This window comes from Mandrillus leucophaeus, unplaced genomic scaffold (genome assembly GCF_000951045.1).
Source record: "Mandrillus leucophaeus isolate KB7577 unplaced genomic scaffold, Mleu.le_1.0 Scaffold350, whole genome shotgun sequence".
Classification (NCBI taxonomy): domain Eukaryota; kingdom Metazoa; phylum Chordata; class Mammalia; order Primates; family Cercopithecidae; genus Mandrillus; species Mandrillus leucophaeus.
In genome coordinates this window covers 2,026,766-2,032,713 of record NW_012103699.1, presented here as the reverse complement: position 1 = coordinate 2,032,713, position 5,948 = coordinate 2,026,766, and positions in this window count along the sequence as shown.

Below are 5,948 nucleotides of genomic sequence, written 5' to 3'. Positions count from 1 at the left end.
TGTTTGTGAGTCTACCTATGTTAATATGCATAAAGCTTCCAGTACTGGGTCTGTTGTTTGCTGTTACTATTATAAATGCTATCCAAGGTCAAACTTACCTAGAAGTTCATTCTGCTACTGAAGACTTTTGTAATCTTTTGCTCAACTTTCTGTTCCCATTATCCTAAGTTACCTGTGATTTCCTCAAGGTACTTTTTCCCTCACGTCTCAGCACTATGGATACACTGCTCCCTTTGCCTAGTATTCCCCACCCCACTGCTCCCCACCTCCCCCATCTCCCCTGACCCCCGCTTTGCAGTTAGCCTTCAGGAATCAGCTCAGGCCTTAGCTTCCCCTAAGAGTCCCAGTGCTACTACACCAGCCCAAGTTATGTATCTCTCTTTCAGGATTCCTCAGCAGTCTGTACTTTCTTCTCTCAGAACATTCATTCATTCATTCACGCATTCATTCATTTAACAAACACTTACTGAGTGGCTGCCACGTACCAGACATTGAATTATCCATCTACCTGCCCCTGGAGAGCATCTTATCCAACTGGCATATAGTCTGCACTTCGTAAATGATGGCTAAATGAGAAAATGCCTTCCCAAAGGTGTACTGCCCCTAAAATGGACTTTCTGGGCTCCTTTTTTAAACCATCAAGATCCTTTTGGGGAATTCTAAGGTACTCTGCAGTCTAATTTGAGTGTAAAAAAAGAAGGATCTTCCTTAGTAGAAAATAGATGAGAAAGGGATAATGTAAACTGGACATTCTATTTTCTTCCTGGGAGAAATAAATTACTTATCAATTTCACCAAATTAGTGTAGACGGTATTTCCCAGGAACCTTTTTTTTTTTTTTTTTTTTTAAACAAACAAACAAAAGGCTTCCCTGCTGTTGCTCTCACTGGAAAACTCTTTCTGGTTATTAGGCTTCAGGAGATGTTTCTTGGTTGCTGATCTGACAAGAGACATCAGAAAGAACTGCATCAATCAGAGAGTTCATGTCCTTCTCTACACACACAAGTACATTCACACCTCCCTTTCTCTACCACGCTTCTCTCCAGAGGTGTTTGCTGGATTCCACATCAGAATCCACACCTCCGCCCCCACCCCAGGAAAAGGGAATTGGACACATTGCCCTTCTTGACACCTGTGTGTCTCTCGATGCTCTGCCCTAAAACTCCTTAACCAGATGATACATCCCCGTATCATCTTGCTGTCAGCTCTTGATGTGCCTGGAATTTCCAGGAACGAAGGACACTCTAATGGGGAATGATGCCCTTCCAGTCCTATGACCTAGTTCTTTTCCAGTTCACTCAGTGTTTTTGCAGAACAGATGCCAAGATGGATGCATGCTATGTCCTCCCGAATCAAATTGTGAGCATCTTCAAAGATGCCAAGTGCTGAGGACAGGGCATGTTAGCTAACTTGTGCTCCCTCTAGTGGCACTGCTGAAGCATAACACAGATGTTCAGATAATGCCATAGGGATGCATAGTAATGCATTACTATTCCGCACCTTGTTTTCCTAGTGAGTTAGGATGCACATGTTTTAAATGGTCAGTTACTTAAGATATCATAGTCAATGGTAGGAAAACCATACCATGTCATTTAACATTAAAAATAGTCAAATTTGGAGTTCAGCCTTCTTGGATTTTTTTTTTTTTTAACTATTTCACTTTTTAAAAATAGAGGTCACAATTTGAACATAATATAAATGGGAATGCAAAATTCTGATTTATGCCCTTGGGTCTGAGTTGGTCATTGATCCAGAATAGAGGATAATATAGCATGTTTATATCACATGCTTTTGAACTAAGTTCAACAAGGCAGAAGTAAGTGGTAATTTTCAGCATTCAGACAAAGTGAATGCAAATCACGTGTGAATGGAGATGTTGATATGTGTGTTCTGTCCAATCTGGCACTAAAGTTCTGCATAAGCCGGTTGATGTTTTGTGTCTCTCCCTCCACATACCAGATGCTGCAGAATCCACACTGCCTCAAAGGCAGCCCAGCCATGTGTCCTTGATGCTTCATGGCACAAACAATCATAAACTAGCAAGGCCGGCAGTGACTCCTGTGACATAAGGTGGCACACTTTATGGGCTCTGCCCTCCTCGCTTCAGTGTTATTTATTCAGCTCCATATACTGTGCACCGCTTGCTCCTTTTATTACTCAGCAGAGATTTGTAAATACATAAACTCTTCCCCAAGCCATTTTCTGAAACAGATGACTGGCCGCGTGGCATGTCCTTTGTCAGAATTTACACAGTGCTCACACTGTCTTGACAACAGCCATATTTCCTTATGTTCTGAGTCTTTTCTTAAATGTCTTGTGTGGCGGTCAGTCTTTAAGATACTTTCTAAGGACTCGAGTCATGTAATTGGTCAAATGCATTGGGCTATGTGACCAGTTAGCCAAAATGCATTTCTTAAAATCAAGCAAAAAAAAAAAAAAAAAAAAAAAAAACCCACTCCAACCAATAATAACAACAACAAATGCAGTTTTTAGAAATTGGACATAGAGGCCAGGCGCAGTGGCTCACACCTGTAATCCCAGCACTTTGGGAGGCCGAGATAGGCGAATCACGAGGTCAGGAGATGGAGACCATCTGGCCAACATGGTGAAACCCCTTCTCTACTGAAAACACAAAAATTAACTGGGTGTGGTGGCACTAGCCTGTAATCCCAGCTACTCGGGAGGTTGAGGCAGGAGAATCACTTAAACCGGGAGGTGGAGATTGCAGTGAGCCCAGATCATGCCACAGCACTCCAGCCTGGCGACAGAGCAAGACTCTGTCAAAAAAAGAAAGAGAGAGAGAGAGAGAGAGAGAGAGAAAGAGAAAGAAAGAGAGAAAGAAAGAAAGAAAGAAAGAAAAGAAAAGAAAAGAAAGAAAGAAAGAAAGAAAGGAAGGAAAGAAAAGAAAGAAAGAAAGAAAGAAAAAGAAAAACAGAAAAAAAGAAAGAGAAAGAAAGGGAAATTGGACATTTGGAAACAAGACAGTGTGCCAGGGAAGGACAGTTCAGTGCAGATAAAAGGACACTGGCAATCTGGATGAGAGGCCCAGTCTTCGTAAGTCCTGAAATTCTCAGAGCAGCGTCCCTTTCCTCACCTGGTGACTCCAGAGCTCCCACACTTCTCTAACGCAGGAAGTAAAATTAGATCCTAAAAGAAGACAGCGAGAGGACAGTTGCTTTATCTAATTATTCATCTGGTTCTTAGCCAGCTTCTCCTCCCCTCCAACATTCACCTCTAATGTTGTTTCTGTTTTTTCTGTAAACTTTGTTGGGGACATTGGGGTCTGAGAGAGCCCAGGCACAGTCTAGGGAGTCCTAAGTCTATGGAAGTGTCATAAAATTTGTTAAAAGCTTTTATTTACAAAGAGTCAGTGACCTCAGTAATTTCACAAAATATTTTGACAAAAAAAAATAAAATAAAAACCTAAACTGGTTTCACTTTGTACAAGAGAAAATTTTAGACTCACTTGGTTATATTCTAAGACTTTCTAGGATCGATGGTGTCAGGGCTCTCATATTCAAACCCGTTCATGAAGGTATTGAAGGAACATACCTCAAAATAATAAGAGCCATCTATGACAAACACACAGCCAACATCATACTGAATGGGCAAAAGCTGGAAGTATTCCCCTTGAAAACTGGCACACAAAAAGATGCCCTCACTCACCACTCCTGTTCAACATAGTATTGGAAGTCCTGATCAGGGCAATCGGGCAAGAGAAAGAAATAAAGGACATCTAAATAGAAAGAGAGGGAGTCAAACTATTCCTGTTTGCAAATGACATGATCCTATATCTAGAAAACCCCATAATCTGAGCCCAAGAGCTTCTTAAGCTGATGAACAACTTCAGCAAAGTCTCAGGATACTAAATCAATGTGCAGAAATCACATTATACACCAACAACAGTCAAACCAAGACCCAAATAAGTAATGCAATCCCATTCACAATTGCCACAAACAGAACAAATAACTAGAAATACAGCTAACCAGGGAGGTGAAAGACCTCTACAAGGAGAACTACAAAACATTGCTCAAAGAAACCAGAGATGACACCAACAAATGGAAATACATTTCATGCTCACAGATAGGAAGAATCAATATCATAAAAATGGCAATGCAGCCAAAAGCAATTAATAAATTCAATGCTATTCTTATAAAACTATCATTGAGATTCTTTGCAGAGGTAGAAAAAGGTATTTTTAAATTCATATGGAACCAAAAAAGATCCCAAATAGCCGAGGCAATCCTAAGGAAAAAGAACAAAGCTAGAGGCATCACCTTACTGAACTTCAAACTATATTACAGGGCTACAGTAAATAAAACAGCATGTACTGGTAGAAGAATAGATATATAGGCCAATGGAATAGAATAGACAATCCAGAAATAAGGCCACACACCTACAACTATATGATCTGACAAAAACAAGCAATAGGGAAAGGATTCCCTACTCAATAAATGGTGCTGGGATGGCTGGCTAGCCACATGTAGAAGACTGAAACTGTACTTCTTCCTTACACCATATACAAAAATTAACTCAAGATGGAGTATAGACCTAAATGTAAAACCACAACTATAAAAACCCTGTAAGACAACCTAGGCAGTATCATTCAGGGCATAGGAATGGGCAAAGATTTCATGATGAAGATGCCAAAAGCAATTGCAACAAAAGCAAAAATTGACAAACGGGATCTAATTAAACTGAAGATCCTCTGTACAGCAAAGGAAACTATCAGCAGAGTAAAAAGACAACCTTCAGAATGGGAGGAAATTTTTGCAAACTATGCATCTGACAAAGGCCTAATATCCAGCATCTATAAGGAACTTAAACAAATTTACAAGAAAAAAACAAACAAACAACCTCATTAAAAAGTGGGCAAAGGATATGAATGAACGCTTTTCAAAAGAAGACATACATGTGGCCAATAAGCATATGAAGAAAAGTTCAACATCACTGATCGTTAGAGAAATGCAAATCAAAACCACAATGAGATACCATCTCACACCAGTCAGAATGGCAATTATTAAAAAGTAAATAAAATAACAGATGCTGGTGATGTTGCAGAGAAAAAAGGAATGCTTATTTACTGTTGGTTGGAGTGTAAATTAGTTCAGCCATTGGGGAAGACAGTCTGACAATTCCTCAAAGGCCTAAAGACAGAAACACCATTTGACCCAGCAATCCCATTACTGGGCATACACCCAAAGAAATATAAATCATTCTGTTGTAAAAACACATGCATGCATATGTTCATTGCAGCACTATTCACAATAGCAAAGACAGAGTCAATATAAATGCCCATCAGTGATAAACTGGATAAAGAAAATGTGGTATATTGACACCATAGAATACTATGCAGCCATAAAAAAGAATGAGATAATATCCTTTACAGGAACCTGGATGAAGCTGGAGGCCATTATCCTTCACACACTAATACAGGAATAGAAAACCAAATACCACATGTTCTCAATTATAACTGGGAGCTGAATGATGAGAACACACGGACACATAGAAGGAAAGAACACACACTGGGGCTTATCGGAGAGTGGAGGGTGGGAGGAGGGAGAGGATCAGGAAAAATAACCAGTGGTCACTAGGCTTAATACCTGGGTGACAAAATTATCTGCAGAACAAACCCCCAGGACACAAGTTTACCTATATAACAAATCTGCATAACTACCCCTGAACTTAAATAAAAGTTTAAAAAAAAAACCCCACAAATCCCTACATGAAAAGACAGGGCTAATTAGCTAATTGGAAGTACTACTATTAGCAGTGTTTACTGAGTGCTTGTATCAGCCAGACACTGGTCTCAGAGCTTGAGATGCATTAGCTCATTAAGTTAATTGGCCCATGAGTTGGCTACCATTACTGCCCTCCACCTTACAAACAGTGAACCTGAGGCAGAAAGAGTTTAACCTCAAGGTCACCCTACTGGATACCTTGGATTTT